Source organism: Microcaecilia unicolor, chromosome 8 (genome assembly GCF_901765095.1).
Source record: "Microcaecilia unicolor chromosome 8, aMicUni1.1, whole genome shotgun sequence".
NCBI classification, from domain to species: domain Eukaryota; kingdom Metazoa; phylum Chordata; class Amphibia; order Gymnophiona; family Siphonopidae; genus Microcaecilia; species Microcaecilia unicolor.
Window position 1 is genome coordinate 89,751,275 of NC_044038.1, and position 21,993 is coordinate 89,773,267.

General features: G+C 46.1%; 1 protein-coding gene across 4 annotated transcripts in view; it reads left to right on the forward strand.

The window, feature by feature from the left end:
* The first annotated feature begins 10,677 nt into the window (after positions 1 to 10,677).
* HAUS5 (HAUS augmin like complex subunit 5) overlaps positions 10,678 to 21,993 on the forward strand; it is a 245,600-nt gene continuing 234,284 nt past the window's right edge. For 3 of the 4 annotated variants that reach the window (XM_030212333.1, XM_030212336.1, XM_030212335.1), the window contains exon 1: positions 11,576 to 11,654. The gene's annotated coding sequence lies outside the window, so the exon portion shown is untranslated. Of the gene's footprint in view, positions 10,699 to 11,575; positions 11,655 to 21,993 lie in introns of those variants that run through there. The other variant, XM_030212334.1, reaches the window with a different exon arrangement.

Sequence of the window (21,993 nt, forward strand, 5' to 3'; positions counted from 1 at the left end):
AAATTTAATGACAAAAGACAGCATAAGCCTATAAAGATATTTCTATATAAAACAATAGGAAATGCTTATGATTGCCTATGTGTGGATTTTGTAAATAATAGTTGACATCTTTTTTATTTATTTGAAAGCTTCTCATAAGTACACATACATGAAATAAAATTGGAAATTACTAAACCAGCATAAAATATTATTGTAGTTGGTAGAAACAGCAGTAATAAACTCTATTTTGTGCTCATTTTTCTACACTGTTCTATACAATACAGTAATACATGGCCAAATCTCAGTGAGGATATTGCTTCCAGTTGGGTTCATCTTAACTGTTGTAATCTATCTTGGGAAGCCTGCAAGCTCATTTTCAAAGCAGTTAGCCTCCCAAAGTTCCATAGAAACCTATGGAACTTAGCCTCCCAAAGTGCTTTGAAAATATACCTGATTGTGTTATAAAGTTGGAATATATTGAAATTAAATGGAAGTAAAATTAAACTCTCTTTTCATTGGAGCACATAGAATCACATCTTCACTTAATCTCTTTTCTAGAAGTTTACATTTTAGATACACAAATGGATTAACTAAATGGGCTACAAACCCCTAATGCAGTCCATTGGGTTTTTTTTAAAATATTTTGTTCTTGTGCTTATACTGTGCCAAAACTGAAAAATGTCTGTCCATTAATGATGCTGCATGTTCAGAAATTATAGCCATAAGCAGTGGTGTGCTGGAGCCGGCTTGCACTGGCTCGCGAGAGCCGGTTGTTATTTTTTTTTCAGAGGTTTGGGAGCTAGTTGTTAAAGTAGCTAACAACCGGCTCCCAAAATTTGGGCTCTGGTCCCCACCTGCAGTGTGACGGCGTCCCCTGTGCCTTTTGGGCATCTTCTCACACTGGCACATGCAGCACTTCTTCTCTTGTTTCTCCCCCCCCCCCAACCTCTCTTCTTTTAGCTTTGCGCGAACCCGTGCTTAACACTGCTTAAAAAAAAAATTAACACATCAGCAGGAACAGGCTGCTTCAGCAAATCCCAGGGGCCTTACTTCAGCCCTCGGGGCGGAACACACTGACGTGTTAACACTGCTTTAAAAAAATTAAACGGAGAAGATGGGCAAGAGCAAGAGGCAAGGAAGTGCGAGGGGAGAGAGCAGAGAGGTGCTGCTGGGGGGGGCAGGGGAGAGAAGAGAATCAATGGGTATGGGTGGCTGGCGGAGGGCAGGGGAGAGAAGAGAATCGATGGGTATGTGTGGCTGGAGGGGGGGCAGGGGAGAGAAGAGAATTGATGGGTATGGGTGGCTGGAGGGAGGGGGCAGGGGAGAGAAGAAAATCGATGGTTATGGGTGGCTGGATAGAGGGGGGCTACTACTACTACTACTACTATTTAGCATTTCTATAGCGCTACAAGGCATACGCAGCGCTGTACAAACATAGAAGAAAGACAGTCCCTGCTCAAAGAGCTTACAATCTAATAGACAAAAAAAATAAATAAAGTAAGCAAATCAAATCAATTAATGTGAACGGGAAGGAAGAGAGGAGGGGGTAGGTGGAGGCGAGTGGTTACAAGTGGTTACGAGTCAAAAGCAATGTCAAAGAGGTGGGTTTTCAGTCTAGATTTAAAGGTGGCCAAGGATGGGGCAAGACGTAGGGGCTCAGGAAGTTTATTCCAGGCGTAGGGTGCAGCGAGACAGAAGGCGCGAAGTCTGGAGTTGGCAGTAGTGGAGAAGGGAACAGATAAGAAGGATTTATCCATGGAGCGGAGTGCACGGGAAGGGGTGTAGGGAAGGACGAGTGTGGAGAGATACTGGGGAGCAGCAGAGTGAGTACATTTATAGGTTAGTAGAAGAAGTTTGAACAGGATGCGAAAACGGATAGGGAGCCAGTGAAGGGTCTTGAGGAGAGGGGTAGTATGAGTAAAGCGACCCTGGCGGAAGATGAGACGGGCAGCAGAGTTTTGAACTGACTGGAGAGGGGAGAGGTGACTAAGTGGGAGGCCAGCAAGAAGCAGATTGCAGTAGTCTAAACGAGAGGTGACAAGGGTGTGGATGAGGGTTTTGGTAGAGTGCTCGGAAAGAAAGGGGCGGATTTTACGGATGTTGTAAAGAAAGAAACGACAGGTCTTGGCGGTCTGCTGGATATGAGCAGAGAAGGAGAGAGAAGAGTCAAAGATGACCCCAAGGTTTCGAGCTGAGGAGACAGGGAGAATGAGAGAGCCATCAACAGAAATAGAAAATGGGGGGAGCGGGGAGGTGGGTTTGGGGGGGAAAATGAGAAGCTCGGTTTTGGTCATATTTAATTTCAGGTGGCGTTGAGACATCCAGGCAGCAATGTCAGACAAGCACGCTGAAACTTTGGTTTGGATGCAAGGTGAGATATCAGGGGTAGAAAGGTAGATTTGGGAGTCATCAGCATAGAGGTGGTAGGAAAAGCCATGGGATGAGATTAATGAACCAAGGGAAGAAGTGTAGATAGAAAAGAGGAGGGGAGAGAAGCGAATCGCTGGGTATGGGTGACTGGAGGGGGGCAGGGAAGAGAATCGCTGGGTATGGGTGGCTGGAGTGGGGCAGGGGAGAGAAGAGAATCGCTGGGTATGGGTGGCTGGGGGGGCAGGGGAGCGAAGAGAATCACTGGGTATGGGTGGCTGGAGGGGGGGCAGGGGAGAGAAGAGAATTGCTGGGTATGGGTGGCTGGATAGAGGGGGGCAGGGGAGAGAAGAGAATTGATGGATATGGATGGATGGAGGGAGGGCAGGGGAGAGGAGAGTTGCTGGACATGGGTGGATGGAGGGTAGGGTAGGGGAGAGAAGAGAATCAATGGGTATGGATGGATAGAGGGGGGGCAGGGGAGAGAAGAGAATTGCTGATATGGATGGCTGGAGGTAGGACAGGGGAGAGGAAAGTTGCTGGACATGGGTGGATGGAGGGTAGGGCAGGGGGGAGAGGAGGGTTGCTGGGCATGGGTGGATGAAGGGGAGGGCAGGGGGGAGAGGAGGGATGCTGGACATGGGTGGAGGAGAGGGAAGGGAGAGAGAAGAAATCCTGGACATGGATGGAGGGCAGTGAGGAAGGAGATGAGGGAAAAGGAAGAGAGGAGAAAAACACATGGGTGAAGAAAATAGGCAGAAGCTGGATCCACTGGACAGTCAAGTCTGCGAAGGACCCAGCTTTTACTTACGGATGTAGGGCAAGAAATGAAGAAGAAAGGCGGAAAGTAAAGAAATAAATGGAAAGGAAGCCCGGGAAACAGAATTAAGAGGACAGATAGCAGCAGAATCGGATACTGGGCCAGCATGATCAGAAAAACAAAGTCACCAGACAACAAACGTAGAAAAAAAATCATTTTATTTTCATTATAGTGTTTGGAATACAGTGGGGGAAATAAGTATTTGATCCCTTGCTGATTTTGTAAGTTTGCCCACTGACAAAGACATGAGCAGCCCATAATGGAAGGGTAGGTTATTGGTAACAGTGAGAGATAGCACATCACAAATTAAATCCGGAAAATCACATTGTGGAAAGTATATGAATTTATTTGCATTCTGCAGAGGGAAATAAGTATTTGATCCCCCACCAACCAGTAAGAGATCTGGCCCCTACAGACCAGGTAGATGCTCCAAATCAACTCGTTACCTGCATGACAGACAGCTGTCGGCAATGGTCACCTGTATGAAAGACACCTGTCCACAGACTCAGTGAATCAGTCAGACTCTAACCTCTACAAAATGGCCAAGAGCAAGGAGCTGTCTAAGGATGTCAGGGACAAGATCATACACCTGCACAAGGCTGGAATGGGCTACAAAACCATCAGTAAGACGCTGGGCGAGAAGGAGACAACTGTTGGTGCCATAGTAAGAAAATGGAAGAAGTACAAATGACTGTCAATCGACAAAGATCTGGGGCTCCACGCAAAATCTCACCTCGTGGGGTATCCTTGATCATGAGGAAGGTTAGAAATCAGCCTACAACTACAAGGGGGGAACTTGTCAATGATCTCAAGGCAGCTGGGACCACTGTCACCACGAAAACCATTGGTAACACATTACGACATAACGGATTGCAATCCTGCAGTGCCCGCAAGGTCCCCCTGCTCCGGAAGGCACATGTGACGGCCCGTCTGAAGTTTGACAGTGAACACCTGGATGATGCCGAGAGTGATTGGGAGAAGGTGCTGTGGTCAGATGAGACAAAAATTGAGCTCTTTGGCATGAACTCAACTCGCCGTGTTTGGAGGAAGAGAAATGCTGCCTATGACCCAAAGAACACCGTCCCCACTGTCAAGCATGGAGGTGGAAATGTTATGTTTTGGGGGTGTTTCTCTGCTAAGGGCACAGGACTACTTCACCGCATCAATGGGAGAATGGATGGGGCCATGTACCGTACAATTCTGAGTGACAACCTCCTTCCCTCCGCCAGGGCCTTAAAAATGGGTCGTGGCTGGGTCTTCCAGCACGACAATGACCCAAAACATACAGCCAAGGCAACAAAGGAGTGGCTCAGGAAGAAGCACATTAGGGTCATGGAGTGGCCTAGCCAGTCACCAGACCTTAATCCCATTGAAAACTTATGGAGGGAGCTGAAGCTGCGAGTTGCCAAGCGACAGCCCAGAACTCTTAATGATTTAGAGATGATCTGCAAAGAGGAGTGGACCAAAATTCCTCCTGACATGTGTGCAAACCTCATCATCAACTACAGAAGACGTCTGACCGCTGTGCTTGCCAACAAGGGTTTTGCCACCAAGTATTAGGTCTTGTTTGCCAGAGGGATCAAATACTTATTTCCCTCTGCAGAATGCAAATAAATTCATATACTTTCCACAATGTGATTTTCCGGATTTAATTTGTGATGTGCTATCTCTCACTGTTACCAATAACCTACCCTTCAATTATGGGCTGCTCATGTCTTTGTCAGTGGGCAAACTTACAAAATCAGCAAGGGATCAAATACTTATTTCCCCCACTGTATGTCCACGTTGAGAATCAGGTGCTCAACATTAAAAGTTTATATTTATTTACTTATTTATGGCATTTTATCCCACATTAAACATGAATTTATTTATTTATTTATTGCATTTGTATCCCACATTTTCCCACCTTTTTGCGGGTTCAGTGTGGCTTACAATACGTTATGAAAGATGGAAATACAGTTTGTTACAACTCGGTTATGGATTACATTGTGAGGAGTTATGTGAGACGAAGTCAAGTATCATTAAGGAATATAGCAATGGAAAAGAGCATTGAAACATTGGAAAGGAAACAACGGGAAACTAAAAGGGGCAATACATTGGAAGGAAACAACGAGAAACTAAAAGGGGCAATATATAATGACAGGAAAGCATTTGGTATACATTTTCTGTGAGTAAAGGTATGAGTGTGGTGAGATTACGGGGGATGAGAAGGTGAGATTACGGGGGATGAGAAATTCAGAGTGGCTGTAATGATGCATTATTGAACAGTGAGTGTGGGCTTTATGTGTTTTGGTTCTTTCCGTAAATTTTCTCAAAAAGATGGGTCTTCAGTAGTTTGCGGAAGGTGGTTTGCTCGTAAATCGTTTTCAGGTTGCGCGGCAGTGAATTCCAGAACTGTGTGCTCATGTAAGAAAATTAGATTGGAACCTGGGATCATTTGATTTTTTTTTCCTGGAGCAATGCATTGCCCCCCCCCCCCTCCCAGGCTCTCTCCCCAGCTATAGCCAGCTCTGCAATTTGGGGGGGGGGGGGGGCGCAAAGGTGGCCGAAGGGAGCAGAGGTGGACCGGGGAGAGAGCCTGTTGTTAAACATTTACCAGCACACCACTGGCCATAAGTATAGACATTTATGCAAACTATCACATGCACACACCAGAACAGGCATCCATACCCACATTGCAAAAGTAAACAACATTTTGGATGTACTTCTACAGAGTACATCCAAAATGTATTTATTCTTTTCTCTTTTCCATCTTCCAAAATTCCAAATAAAGGGCCCAGTTTACTAAGGCGCGTTAGCATTTTCAACGCGCCTCCAGATTTCAACCCCTTCTTCCACCTCAATCTCACTGTTTTTCCTCCTTTGAAGTCCACTCTATCCGCCTTTTCTCTCCTCTGCCTCTTCGAATAGCGGTCATTTATCATCCCCCTGATAAGTCCCTTTCATCCTTTCTCAGTGACTTTGATGCCTGGCTTGCCTTCTTCCATGATCCTTCCTCCCCCTCTCTCATCCTTGGTGACTTTAATATTCCTGCTAATGATCCTTCCAACTCTTATATTTCCAAGTTACTCGCTTTAACGTCCTCCTTTAATCTCCAACTATGCTCCACCTCCCCCACTCATCAAAATGGTCACTGTCTTGATCTCATCTTCTCCTCCAACTGTTCACCCTCTAGTTTCCTTGCCTCTGATCTTCCCTCCTCTGATCACCATCTTATAACTTTCACACTTAAATCTCCTCCCTCCCAGTTCCGTCCTATCTTATCTAATTTATCTAGGAATCTTCACGATATTGACCCTTCATCTCTATCCTCCCATGTTTCAAACCTCCTCTCTACTGTGGCACCATCCACATCTGTCAACGAGGCTGTTTCTTCTTACAACAATACTCTATCCTCAGACACTCTTGCACCTTTGATGACCTGCCCTGTAAGGCGTACAAAACCCCAACCTTGGCTGACTTCTAATATCTGCTACCTACGTTCCTGTACCTGCTCCGCCGAACGCCTCTGGCGGAAATCTCGGGCCCTTGCTGATTTCTTACACTTTAAGTTCATGCTGACCTCTTTCCAATCTGCTCTTTTACGTGCCAAACAGGATTATTATATCCAACTGACCAACTCTCTTGGCTCTAATCCTCGACTTCTCTTCACCACATTGAACTCTCTCCTCAAGGTGCCCCCTCCCCCAACTCCCCCTTCATTATCTCCTCAGACCCTTGCTGAATTCTTTCACAAGGTTGAAAAGATAAACCTTGCTTTCTCTACCTCACCACCTCTCCCTCCACTAGTCCGTTCCCCTCTCTCTCCTTCCCCTCATTCCCTTTTCTCCTTTCCTGAAGTTACTATTGAGGAAACTACACTTCTCCTTTCTTCCTCAAAATGTACCACCTGTTCCTCTGATCCCATTCCCACCCACCTTCTTAATGCCATCTCTCCTGCTCTTATTCCTTTTATCTGTCACATTCTCAACCTCTCACTTTCCACTGCGACTGTCCCTGCTGCCTTTAAACATGCTGTGGTCACACCTCTCCTTAAGAAGCCTTCACTCGACCCTACTTGTCCCTCTAATTACCGACTACTACTACTACTACTACTACTATTTAGCATTTCTATAGCGCTACAAAGCATACGCAGCGCTGCACAAACATAGAAGAAAGACAGTCCCTGCTCAAAGAGCTTACAATCTAATAGACAAAAAATAAATAAAGTAAGCAAATCAAATCAATTAATGTGAACGGGAAGGAAGAGAGGAGGGTAGGTGGAGGCGAGTGGTTACAAGTGGTTACGAGTCAAAAGCAATGTTAAAGAGGTGGGCTTTCAGTCTAGATTTAAAGGTGGCCAAGGATGGGGCAAGACGTAGGGGCTCAGGAAGTTTATTCCAGGCGTAGGGTGCAGCGAGACAAAAGGCGCGAAGTCTGGAGTTGGCAGTAGTGGAGAAGGGAACAGATAAGAAGGATTTATCCATGGAGCGGAGTGCACGGGAAGGGGTGTAGGGATGGACAAGTGTGGAGAGATACTGGGGAGCAGCAGAGTGAGTACATTTATAGGTTAGTAGAAGAAGTTTGAACAGGATGCGAAAACGGATAGGGAGCCAGTGAAGGGTCTTGAGGAGAGGGGTAGTATGAGTAAAGCGACCCTGGCGGAAGATGAGACGGGCAGCAGAGTTTTGAACCGACTGGAGAGGGGAGAGGTGACTAAGTGGGAGGCCAGCAAGAAGCAGATTGCAGTAGTCTAAACGAGAGGTGAGAAGGGTGTGGATGAGGGTTTTGGTAGAGTGCTCGGAAAGAAAGGGGCGGATTTTACGGATGTTGTAAAGAAAGAAACGACAGGTCTTGGCGGTCTGCTGGATATGAGCAGAGAAGGAGAGAGAAGAGTCAAAGATGACCCCAAGATTTCGAGCTGAGGAGACAGGGAGAATGAGAGAGCCATCAACAGAAATAGAAAACGGGGAGAGCGGGGAGGTGGGTTTGGGGGGGAAAATGAGAAGCTCGGTTTTGGTCATATTTAATTTCAGGTGGCGTTGAGACATCCAGACAGCAATGTCAGACAAGCACGCTGAAACTTTGGTTTGGATGCAAGGTGAGATATCAGGGGTAGAAAGGTAGATTTGGGAGTCATCAGCATAGAGATGGTAGGAAAAGCCATGGGATGAGATTAATGAACCAAGGGAAGAAGTGTAGATAGAAAAGAGGAGGGGACCAAGAACAGAACCCTGAGGTACGCCGACAGGCAGAGGGATAGAAGTAGAAGAGGATCCACCAGAGTGAACACTAAAGGTGCGGAGGGAGAGGTAGGAAGAGAACCAGGAAAGGACAGAGCCCTGGAATCCAAGTGAGGACAGGGTATCGAGAAGTATGCTGTGATCGACAGTGTCAAAAGCAGCGGAAAGATCAAGAAGAATGAGGATGGAATATTGACCTCTGGATTTAGCCAGTAATAGGTCATTGGAGACCCATCTCCCTCCTTCCTTTTCTCTCCAAATTACTTGAGCGTGCTGTTCACCGCCGCTGCCTTGATTTTCTCTCCTCACATGCTATTCTTGACCCACTACAATCTGGTTTTCGCCCTCTCCACTCAACCGAAACTGCGCTTACTAAAGTCTCCAATGACCTATTACTGGCTAAATCCAGAGGTCAATATTCCATCCTCATTCTTCTTGATCTTTCCGCTGCTTTTGACACTGTCGATCACAGCATACTTGCCCCATCCTTGGCCACCTTTAAATCTAGACTGAAAGCCCACCTCTTTAACATTGCTTTTGACTCGTAACCACTTGTAACCACTCGCCTCCACCTACCCTACTCTCTTCCTTCCCGTTCACATTAATTGATTTGATTTGCTTACTTTATTTATTTTTTGTCTATTAGATTGTAAGCTCTTTGAGCAGGGACTGTCTTTCTTCTATGTTTGTGCAGCGCTGCGTATGCCTTGTAGCGCTTTAGAAATGCTAAATAGTAGTAGTAGTAGTAAATTAGCACGCACGCTGTGTAGGTGCCTATAGGGATATTGTAGGTGCGCACACAGTTAATGCGTGTACATGGTTAATGCACGTTAAAAACGGCTTGTAAACGGGGCCCAAAGCCAGACAAAACAGAGTTTATACTTAATTGTTCACTTAACCCTCCATTGTCGCAGGTACAAAATTAGATTGTGATCCTTCCAGGGACAGGAAAAAATACCTAGTGTACCTGAATGTAACTCACCTTGAGCTACTACTAAAAATAGTGTGAGCAAAATCCACATAAATAAATAAAACCACCCTTGGGTTTCACTTTTGAGTTTAACAAGCAATACCAAGTGCTGTAAGATCTGGATAAATGGATTAAAACCATAGTAACAAAGTAGATGATGACAAATAATGACCTGTATGGTCCTTCCAGTCTGAAGCAAATGACCAAAATATGTAATACTTGATAACAATGAGGAAATAGTAATGGATTATTCGCATAGCAGGCAGCCTGAGCCAACAGATTTAATTTCCACAAAAAATAATTATCTTTGTATGAACTTGGTGGCTAATAATGTGCTGCTTGCATTTACATCCAAACAGACTTTAAGTAGTAGAAAAGAATATATACAACAGAACTGGCACATTTAGATTGCCTCTGGACTTCTGCACGAAGGTTGCTCTTCCCTCATCAGTCAACATCTCTTTTAAATAGTTATAACAAAATATATTAAGTGCATTTTTATAATGTATAATTATGGTACAGCCAGAGACCCCCCCACTGGAATGGTGGTGGGCCCAGTCACAGAGCTCAGGCCAGTACAGACCTTGGCTGAGTCAGAAATTTGATGGTTGACACAACTGGGAGCTTACTGGAAAAGTATGGCCTAGTTTGTAGCCCACATTGAGGCCTAAATAAGCTAAATTAGGAAAAGTTAATAGATATGGAAACAAAATGGAGGATTTCAACACAAAATGGAAGCCCGTATCTGTTACAAAGTGGAATTTTCTCTAATGTAAGTTAGAAAAACAAGTTGAGCAATGAGTGAGTCATGCCAGGTGCAGAGAAAATAGGGAACTAGCTGTCCAAGAGAGGAGGGAGACTTTCCTGTGAGCAGGGTCTTGCTTAAGATTTGTGATCAAGCGAGCTAAAGACAAAACCATGTTAGCAAGATAGAAGCTACTCGTTAGCATGAGCCAATCAGTGACAACCATGACATTAGCATAGATCCAATCAGGTATATCTACTGTCATATTATCCATATCCTGAGGGCACCTATAAAAATCAGGGTATTTCCTGGTTTGAGTTAGAGAGAAAAGGGTTGGCACTCTCTCTCCAAGGGAAACCAATGTGTCCAGCAGAATTAACAAATTACCTAATTGCTTTCCCTTGTAAAACCTCTAATTGGTAAAAGAAATTATAAAAGATTAGCAAATAATTAACACCTGTTTGCAGCTTATTATATTCCTATAATGAATTGATTGTACATGCCTGTTGTCAATCACTGATTTGACTTATACCTTAGCAAATAAACTCCTCATTCCAAATGATGATTTGTGGGCTTCACTTAATGATGAAAGGCTGTAAGTATAAATGCTTTTGCTACATCAGGCTATCATTCGCTGCATTGTATAACTTGTAACCTAAATCCAATTTGTCATAAGGCTGGTATCTATTCCTTGCCAGTGCTGAGAGGCGGACTAATGCGGGTCTCTTGGACCTAACGTCTCTCTCAGTGGCAATTCCTTTTAGAACCTCATAACTCCTGGATTACCCCAGTACTAGTGTTATTTAGAGATGGAGTCAGATTAAGGTCACTCCAGCCTTCTTGGGGGGGTTCGGGACCCCTCAATTCTCAACAATAATATACCACTGCAATCCACAAAAACAAAAGGAGCAAGTTCCCACATACCATTTTTCTTTATAGATCTAGGCATAGGGGGGGGAAACAAAAGATTTTAAATGCTCACAGGTTTAATCCTAGGTAAGGTTTAAAAGAAAATCTTTGTAGTTTAAAATAAAAACTCTGAATGTTCAGTACCTGATTCTCGGAAAAAGAAGTCTGTTTGTTTTGGTGGCCCTTTACTAGGTGAAAAAAAATATCAACATTAATATAAGATCTGCTGGGGAGTCCCTGTAACAAACCCGTCGAAACGACACACTGATCACGCTTTAGAAGTAATTACTACTTTAACCGAAGAAAGATTGTTCTGCATGCTGCACAAGCCAGCATGTTTCTGTCATTAAAGTTCCTTGTTTCAAAGTATAACTCATAAAATAACAATGAACAACAACAGCGTGCATACCGCAGCTGAATGTTTGTTTTGTTCTGGCTAATATGGCGGCTGCGCGGGAGGTGGAGCATCAGATCTTTGACGGCATGTCAGCTTCGGTCATTGAACCTCTTCGGCCCTCCCGTTCGCGCCCGTCTGCTTCAAAATGACGGCCCCTCAGGGCATCCCAGGATGCACTGGGGCAGGGGCGGAGCGTTGGCCCGCCACTATTTTGAAGGGAAGGGAACGGGCAGACCCGGACACTGGTAAGAGGAAAGCAGACAGTGTCTCCTTCGAAAGTTATAGGATGATATGGGGGCCCTCCAGTGGTGATTGAAGGGGGATCACCAGACCCAGTGGTGATAAAGGGGTTAAGGGATCCGCTGGTCTACTTGGGATATTTTTAAGGTTTAGTTTATAAATTATTAAAACTTGATATACCGCCGAAGCTGACTTGCAGAACTGTCTGGAGGGATCTACTTGACTTCCAGGTTTTTATTTAAGTTGGGTTGGCGTTGGCGGGCGGGTTGGTCTACCGGAGCGCCGGGGACATTTTGAGGTTGGGAAATCTACTGGACCACTGGGGGCATTTTTAAGGTTGGGCGGGGGTTAGGAGGAATCCAGAGGACCACCAGGGATTTTTTAAGGATGAGGGGGTCTACTGGACCATAGGGGTTTTTTTTTTAAGGTGGAGGGGGCAGCAGATGAAGTCCACTGGACCACTGGGACTTTTTAAAGTAAGAGGGGTTCACTGGACCACTGGAGGTTTTTTTTGAGGGTCAAGAGAGGTCCACTGTATCTCTAGAGATTTTTTTTAATGTTGGGAGGGGTCTACTAGAATACTGGATTTTTTAAGGCCAGAGGAGGTCCACTGGATCACTAGAGATTTTGTTACTGCTGAAGGCCAGGATGGGACCACTGGGGATTCTTTTTTAAGGCTGGAGGGGAGCCACTGAAATATTGGAGATTATTTTAAGGTTGCAGAAGGGGGCTAGGAGGAGTCCACTGGACCACCAGGGTCTTTAAGGTTGGGGGAGAGGTGTTTATTGGACCACCAGGGATTTTTTTTATGTTATGGGGGAGGTCGGGAGGGGACCGCTGGGGACTGTAGTTTCTAGCTGTTCGGGCAGGTTGGGTTTTGTGAGTTGGTTTTCTGAGCATTGGAGGGAATTGCTAATGAACTTGTTTGAATGCTATTGAGCTCATTAGCTTTGGAGGGAATTGCTAATGAGCTCATTCTAATACTAGTGAGCTCATTAGCATAATGTCATTGCTTCCGTGTACGATAAACAGCGGTTGAAAGCCTTTGTACATTACCTGCAAAATAGCATTTCATTTAGACTGGCTAAAACCAGTTCAAATGAAACATTGCAGTCCTGGTTTGCTTTGAACATCTGGCCCTGGATAGGAGATTGTCTTTTTTTTAACCAGAGTGTTTTGCTGTACCACTGAATTTTATTGCTGGTGTTCACCTTAATCCTTGCATTGGGTCAAAGTAAACTTCCTTCTGGATTTCATAGGGCAGAAATAAGGGCCAACAAAAGTTACAGGTGATACTGTTTCATTTGTTATTCTTTCTTGATTTGTGCTCTCCAGAGCTGGCCACAGATGCATTAAGTTATTGCCTTGTTGGAACTCGTAAGATGTATTCCAGAAGGAAGTACTGATTACAATGTGACCGTCCTTAAACTCTGGGCACAAGATGTGTTAGGAAGTCAACAGCTGTCTTCAGAAACCAGATTAATTTCTGTCACTGTTTGGATCTGTTCATCCACAGTGGATGGGTTGACCTAATATTTTGTCTTGGCTTCCATTGCATTAAAGTGCATTTGCTGTTTGAGAATTTGGAACTACATGGCTGTAAAATGGTCAAGTTAAAAACTAGCTCAGTATGTTTTTTTTTTTTTTTTTTTTTTCTTGTTATATGGTAACATCACAGGTAAAGGTAGGAAAAAGCTGAATTTGCACATCTAATTGTCTCAGTTTACAGGGCCCGCTCAAGGGACTGATGCCCTGATCCAAATTTTTTATCTTTGCCCCCCTCCCACCCTCACTGGTGATAAAGGACACCAAAATCCAGATCTGGCATCTTGCTACATTCATTTTTTTCCCCTCCCCCAATATACCGGTATAGGAGAAAAACTGTGATTTTTTTTTTTCATTATAAATAATTTCTATAAGTTGTTACAGCTCTAGTATACCCAGTGCAAAATGAGACAGATATAAATTCTGAAACTGGACATCTTCCAAACACTAAAATGAAAATAAAATGATTTTCTACCTTTGTTGTATGGTGACTTTGTTTATCTGATCATGTTGGTTCCAGTCTCGGATTCTGCTGCTCTCTATCTGTTCCTTTAACTCTGTTTCCAGGGCTTTCTTTCCATTTATTTCTTTACTTTTCTCTTTTCTTCTTCATTTCTTGCCCTACATCCATAGGTAAAAGCTGGGTCCTCTGCGGACTTGACTGGAGAAGGTATAGAGTGGATCCAGCTTTTGCCTATTTTATTCATCCATGTGCAGTTTTTCTCCTCTTTCCCTTTCCCTCATCTTGTCAGTATGCATCTCCTTCTTCTTTCCATCCACGTCCAGCATTTTTCCTCTCCCTCCATCCATGTCCAGCATTTCTCCTCTCTCCCCTGCCCTCCCTTCCCATCCATGTCCAGATTCTCCTCTGCCTTCCCCTCCCATCTGTGTCCAGCGATTATCCTTTGCCCCTTTCCTCCCCTCCCAACCATGTCCAGTGATTCTCCTCTCTTCCCTGCCCTCTAAGTCCAGCAATTTCTCCTCTTCCCCCCCCTGCCCTCTCCTTCCATCCATGTCCAGCAATTCTCCTCTGCCCCCTATCCTCCCCTCCATGTCCAGTAACTCGCCCCAGCCTCCACCTGCCCGCCCTTAGCTCCCCGACAGCCCTGCTTTCTTTTCCTGCCACCCTGCAACGTGTTCAAATCTTTTAATTTTTTTTTACTTGAAGTCGCAGCGCCGGCATTAGTGAAAGGACCAGGCTCGCCACCTCCAGCCTTCCCTTCTGTGTCCTGCCCTCGCGGAAACAGGAAACTACATCAGAGGAAGGCGGGACACTGAGAGGGAACGAAGGGAAGGCTGGAGGAGGTGTCTGGTCCTTTCACTAATGTCGGCGCTGTGACTTCAGGTAAAAAAATAAAAGATTTAAACGCATCGTGGGCGGCAGGAACAGAAAGCAGGGCTGGGGAGCTAAGGGCGGGCAGGTGAAAAAAAAGGTGCTGGTACACCATACCGGCACAAAAAAAGCACTGCTTAAATCTCTAAGCATACTACAACACAACAAGATCCAACTTTATAATTGAAATCCAAATAAACATTGTACAAATAAAAACAACACAGGGGATAGTGGATGGCATGGCTAGGCAGACTACTTAGGCCATATGGTTTTTATCTACTTTAATTTTTCTGTTTTTCTATGTGTTTGGCTTGGCTGCTCAGGCACATTGAGAATGACTCCTAACTAAAATAGTTCTCTCCCAAACATTCTGATCCTCTGCACCCTTTCCCTCACAGTCTTCTCCACCCCACCCCCCAACTATTCATGCTCGTATCATTCAGTCCCCTATCAAGCTGCTCACCCCTCAGGTTTTTTTTTTTTTTTTAATTTTTCTTATACTTTTTCTGGAGCTGTGTTGGCAGTACCACATCTGGATTTTGTGTTCTGGCACCACATGTGACTCAGAGTTTGATCTGCACAGTGCCTAAACTACCTCATTGTCTTCTGTCTTGCAAGAGGAATGTGGGAGTTTGAGCAGTATGAAGCAGGTTGAAAACTGAGCAGTTGTTATGGAGGTAGTGCCAGCAGCAAGCCTTCTTTAAAAGGTGGGGAAATGAGGGCGTTGATCAGTGCTGCCACTGCGACTGGCCCATCTATTACAATGAAAAATGCTGTCTTGGTAAATTAGAATGAGATACTTTGCCCTTGTACATTAAAACTGATATCAATTAGTTGTGTATCATTTTATGTATTCATTGCTGCTGTATATCTTTTGGTTCTAATCTCAGTAACATAGTAAATGACAGCAGATAAAGACCTGAACAGTCAATCCAGTCTTCTCAACAGTCACACACATTATCAAGTCATGATTAAACCAATAATGAATGCGCTATAAAATACTTGATCATTGTCTTTGGCATTTCTGGGACATAGACCGTAGACATCCACCTGGCCCTTACTTTAGGATTCAGCTATTGAAGTTGCCATTGAAGCCTGTCCAAATCTATTTAGTCATTTGCGAGACTTGGACCGTAAAAATCTGCTTGGCATTGTTCTTGCGTTCAAAATTACTGGAGTTTCCATCAAAGCTCTTTCCAGACCATCCTAAACTGGATTGCCATATACGGGACCCAGACTATACAAGGTTGCCCAGCACCAGCCTTGGTTCTTCACAGCCAGAGTTGCCATCTAAGTGCCACTTGATATGCAACCATTTAAGCTTTGTTTTTTATACTATTCATTTTCTAATTGGAGACAAACATGCCTTTTGTCCCTAAACATGGGCATGGCCACAAATCCAAACACACTTTTTCAGGCTCATTATGTCCTGGTTAGTCTTCTGTTCTAAGACACCACCAACTCATTACTGTACTCTAGCTTAACTAAGCATCTTTTGTCTTTTATTTATTTTTTTTTATTTTTATTTATGCATTTTGAACAATGAAAGCCAGTATCAACAGAACAAATCTCTCAATAGACTGATACATTTAGGTACTCTTATTCAGCTTCATGATAACTATTAACAATAATAGCTAACCAAGTAAATTTTATGTCTTTTATTTTAATTTAAGTTTATTGTAGCAAACAAAACAAGACTTAGAGATCAAAACCAGAACAGCAGTGACAATGTTACAAGGCTGTAAACCCCACCATCCCTCCCCCTATCAACAAAGCAAAACCCTTCCTACCCCCCCCCCCCACCCCCCCAGGTAACCAGCCAAACAAAAGCTACAGTCCATCTCCTGGCCACAGAATCAAGAAGCAACCCCACACCACTGCAGAGGACTAGGGTGCAGACCCAAGAACTGCCATTTTCTGTGTAAGCTGTAGTTTGGTAAGCAGTCTGTTGTTTAGGCTGGTGTATAAGGAATTGCAGTAGTCGAGGTTGGAGGTGACCAGCATCTGTACCAAGGAGGTTTAATAGACAGGAAATGAAGTGACGTCAGAATGCTGAAACCAATTAGGTCAGTCTGTTTCCCCTTCCCAGCACGGCTGTCATCCCCGTTCACTCAAAACAAAGCAAGCAAACCTATGAGCTGCTGCATCCACCTTGTCGTTCTTTATTGTTGGTAGCATTTTTATTTAATTTCACTTATATTTTCAAACATGCCAGCTTGTGCAGCATACGAATGTACACAGAGGAATAATGGAATAACTTTTCATAGGTGGAGTAGTAATTTGTTATAAATCTTAATCAGTGGTCAGTTGTAGGCGCTGGTTAAAGGGACACCCTAGCACATGTTATATTCGTGCAGAGATTTTTTTTTTTCTCTTGGTAATGGGCCACTAAAAACAGACTCATGAGAATCAGGTGCTCAACATTCAGAGTTTCTATCTATTTTTTTTTTTAATGACATTCATATCCCACATTTAACATGTATTAGGTTGAAACCAGGGAGCATTTGAAAGCTTTTTTTTTTTTTCCCCCCCTGTGCCTAGATCAAACAGAGAGATGGTTTGTGGGAACTTCTGTTTTGAAGAATGCAGTGGTATATTATAAAAATGCACTTATTTATTACTATTGTTTACTACTGGTTGATATACAGCAGAAGTTAACCAAGTCAACTTCATTCTTTGTAATATAATTAATAGCATTTTCTCAGTTATTACCCAAATACAAATAAAATTATAATGTTAGTTATAGGACCGTGTCTGCCTCTTAAGGTAGTTAGGATAACCAATGCAGTCAGGTTTGTCAGGATATTGATAATGAATATTCATGAGAGAGATTTGCATAAAGTGGAGGCAGTGCTTGTTATGAAATGCTTTGCGTCCTACTGATCTGTACATCTGTTGTTATTTTGGTGGGTGGAAACATGGGTTTACAGGGAGGGAGGGGAAGGGCTCTTGGGGTATGTTCTCTGTAAAAGTTTTTATTGTCATGTTGGGTGGTTTACTGTTTTTTTTTTTTCTTGTTCTGTATGAAGCTTATCAACCAACATGTTTTGCTTTTAATAAAGATTGCATCATAAACAAAGTTTTGGATGTTACTGAATTCTGTTATTCTGTCTCACTGTATTTACAGTTTTGGCACAGGGGATAGAGTATAAGCCATAACAAGAACAAAACATAAGAGAACCAATGGATTGCATTAGGGAGTTATAGCCCATTTAGTTATGTTTCAACAAATGAGAGATCTGTTTGACAGAAAATATGCTTTATTATTTTGACTTATAAACCACTTGTCCTTGAAACATGCTCAAACAGAATAATCTTGTGTATCTAAAAGGTAAACTTTCTTGTCATCAAGCAGATGTAGCCTTTACAGATGGGTTGTGTCCATAAACCAGCAGAGGGAGATAGAGCGCACACTTTTTTCAGTGCCTCATACCAGCTTGCTCCACTGCCTCTCTTCAGTATTCTCTATCTCCCCTAGCAGAGTGGCTGCAGCTTCTTCGAGCTCCATCTAAAATGTGCCTGGAGGTTGCTCCTGTGCTTTTGCCAGTTGTTAGCAGGGGTGTTGGAGGCTATAGCAGCTTCACTTTAAAGGGACATAGGTTCGCCCTTTCCCTGCCTTACCCATACCTCCGTGGATGTGGACACATTGCTTAGCTTTCCCTGTCCTTCCCCACCAACAGTGGATGCAGGCACATAGGTTCGCCCTTTCCCTGCCTTTCCTACTCACCTGAGCCTCCGGAGTTCTATTTACTTCTGCTTTCCTCACAGCGTTAAAAAAAAAAAAAAAGCGCTTAGACGCTGGAACAGAGGTTTTTCCTTGCCTTTTTCTGTGGGACCGGAGCTGTGATACTCGGTCCAGTGAGGTAAGAGTGTTTTCTGACTCCTCCGGGGTGGGCCCGCGATCGGGGTGATTTTGGCGCAAACCGCCATTTTGAATTTTACCGCCGTTTTCGGTGATGGCTGCGGAGACAGTAAAGCGCTGTTCCAAGTGTGGCAAGCGCAGATCAGCAGCGGGGCTCTGTAAATCGTGCTGTACAGACGTTAGAGCCGGCCCGAGCATGGCGAGCGACAATTCTTCGAGCTCTGAGCTGGCAGCGGGCACCATTTTGAATTTACCACATGGCGCGACCTCCGCTGAGACGGAGAGTCCTGAGCCCGGGGGGAGGCCTCGGAGTGAGGCTGATATGGGAGCTACTAGCCCCTGCAGAGATCCGGGTGCCCAGGGTGAGTTTTTCTCCCCTGATTTTGTCTTATTAATGCATAAAGCATATATGCTTAAAAGAGCTCTCCCACAAAGCCCGGCATGGGCCTCTTCTAATGCCCCCCCGGTGGATTCTAGCCTGGGTATACCCTCTGAGGCGTTATTCCCTGATAATTGGCAGAATATGAAGCTCATTTCCCTTCAGAGAGTGCTGCACCTCCATTTCCCCCCCTTGGTCTGGCTGCGAGGATTCGGAGGACTCTGGCAGGCCTTCATGGTCTGAGCAGCCAGAGTCTGGTGCAGAAGTGACTCAGGATCTGAACGATCCCGCCGCGGTGAGGATTTTCCACCGTGATGAGCTGCCAGCGCTTATTTCTGATGCCCTGCAGGCTCTCTCTATTGAGGACCCTGCCAGTGGCACAGCCTCCTTTGTGAATCCTAGGATGGCTAGTACCAAAAAGCCTGCTCAAGCCTTTCCTTTGCATGACTCCATCCAAGAGCTTATTTCGGCTCAATGGGCTGACCCCGAGGGACCTTTGAAAGTTTCCAGGGCTATGGGCAATTATACCCTCTGAGTGAGGAGCATATGGCTCGCTTTGCTATGCCTAAAGTGGATGCTCTAGTCACAGCTGTGACAAAGAGAACTACCCTCCCTGTTGAAGAGGTGTTGCCCTGAAGGATATTCAAGCCCGTAGACTGGAATCAGCACTTAAAACGGTCATTTGAAATTGCAGGTCTCACTATTCGGGCGTCTGCATGCAGTTGTTATGCTGCTAGAACCTGCCTGGCTTGGTTGCAACAGGCAGTGGAACAGCCCGGTGATGGAGCGGAGCCCTTTTCAGATGTGGCTCCGCGGATGGAGTCGGCCTTGTCCTTTCTTGCTGACGCCCTTTATGATATTGTCAGAGCTTCAGCTAAACACATGGCAGTAGCAGTGGCGGCTCGCTGTCTTCTTTGGCTACGGCATTGGGTGGCGGACATGGCCTCTAAGCAAAGGTTGGTGAAGTTGCCCTTTCAAGGCCTTCTGTTTGGTGAGGAGTTGGAGAAAATTGTGAAGGGCCTGGGTGAGGCTAAACCCCAGCGCTTGCCCGAAGATAGGCCTCGGCCTTCCTCTAAGGGTGCGGCGGTCCACTTCTCTTACAGACCTCGCTTCCGTGAAGCTAGAAGGTACCGTCCGGGGCGTTCTGTTGGGTTCACTTCTCATGTCCGTTTTCAGCAGAGGAACTCCTTTCGCTCGGACAAACGTTCCACAGCCACTGGCTCAAGGCCTGTAGTTCAGGGGCGACCCTCTCCATGAAGGTGCGCCGGCCCTCTCCTCGAGTCCTGTCATTGGAGGACGTCTTTCCCTCTTTGCCAAGGAGTGGGCCAACATTTCCTCAGATCAGTGGGTCTTGGACCTGATCAGAGACGGTTACAGAATAGAATTCGACGCCCCTGTAAGAGACATGTTTGTGGAGTCCCGATGCGGTTCTGCCGCCAAACGGGCGGCGGTAGAGGAGACTTTACAAGGTCTGATTCAGATAGGGGCCGTGTCCCCGGTACCTCCCGCCGAACACGGTTGCGGCCGCTACTCCATCTACTTTGTGGTGCCGCGAAAAGGAGGGTCTTTTCGCCCTATTCTTGTCGCGGCTCTGATGTCACTCCGGTATTGGTGAGCTCTCGAGTCTTCCCGAGCCCCACTAGGGCCAGGAAATCACCGAGCACCCCGAATCTTCACCCGCGGCGACCGCCGTTCACCGAGGGTTGAGCCCTCAGCTGCGGGCGGCCAGCAGGACTGCTGGAACCGCGGGGTGACGGCTGGCCTGGCTGGATGTGGGTACAGAGTCCTTGGTGAGCGTGGCTTAGCCGGGCGGCTAGCTGAGCACGGGGAACGGACAGTCTTTATTGGCAATAGCCAGCAGGATGGCTAGCTGGCACGAGGAACAAACACAGTCGTCACTGGAAATAGCTAGCAGGACGGCTAGCTGGCACGAGGAACAAACACAGTCATCACTGGAAATAGCTAGCAGGACGGCTAGCTGGCACGAGGAACAAACACAGGCTTGGAATGTGGCTTCAAACAACAAAACGGAAGCACTGGACCCCTTCCGTGTTCCCGTTTAAATCCCCCGCTCGTCCTGGCTGGGGAACCGCTGGAACCAATCCTCTTCGCCCAGGCCGGCAGCGGGAGCCCGGATTGGTCCTCCCGTCCGATGGGCGGAGTTCCTACGCGGATGCGCCAATCCGGCGCAAGTGGGCGGAGCCTCCTCGCTGGTCCCGCTGTAGCGAGGAGGACGACGACGCCGGCGCCGCCATCTTGGCCGGCGGATCTCCTTCTCCGAGGCTGGCGCTTGCTCTTCTGGATCGCCGGCCTCGGAGCAGCCTGCAGTCGCGGCGATCCCCGTGGCAGCCTTGCCCCGCATCCCACGGGCGCCCCAGCCTCACGCTTCGGCCCGCGGACCGCCAGGTAAGGGCCCGGAACGGGACAGTATCTTCCCCGGGTTTGGACGGATATCGGGCGTGGAAGGCTTTGACCAATTCTGGGGCATGAACATTAGCCACGGGTTCCCAGGAATTGTCTTCGGGGCCAAAAGATTTCCATGATAACAAATAATGCAGTCTTCCCCGCCGCCACTTTGAGTCGAGAATTTCTCCTACCTCGTACTCCGGGTCCGGGGCCACCTGGAGATCTTCTTCTTGGGCCGGGGGCGGGTGCCACCCGGACCCCCGGAACCGCTTCAATAACGAGATATGGAAGGCGTTATGCACTCGTAGGGTGCCGGGTAACCGCAACCGATACGTTACTGGCCCAATTCGTTCTTGGATTGCATATGGTCCCGCATATCGAGGTCCCAATCTTCGGGAAGAACCTCGGAATCTCAGATGTTTCGTGCTTAACCACACCTTCTGTCCTGGTTGGAGCACGGGAGCGGGCCGCCGATGGCGGTCAGCAAAGATCTTGTCCTTGGTCGTGGTCTTCTGTAATTGTTCCCTAGCCATCTTCCAGACCTTTTGTAGGTCGGCCACGACTTGGTCCCCCGCCGGGGTTATGGCGGTAGCCGGGAACGGCCCTGGAAGCCAAGGATGTCGTCCATATACCAGGAAGAACGGGGACTGCCCTGAGGACGAGTGGTCACTTTGGTTATAGGCGAACTCGGCCCAGGGAAGTAGAGAAACCCAGTTATCTTGTCGTTGGTTGACAAAAGCTCGTAAGAATCCTTTCAAGGTTTGATTAATCCTCTCAACCATGCCGTTGGTTTGAGGATGGTAAGCGGATGAAAAATGG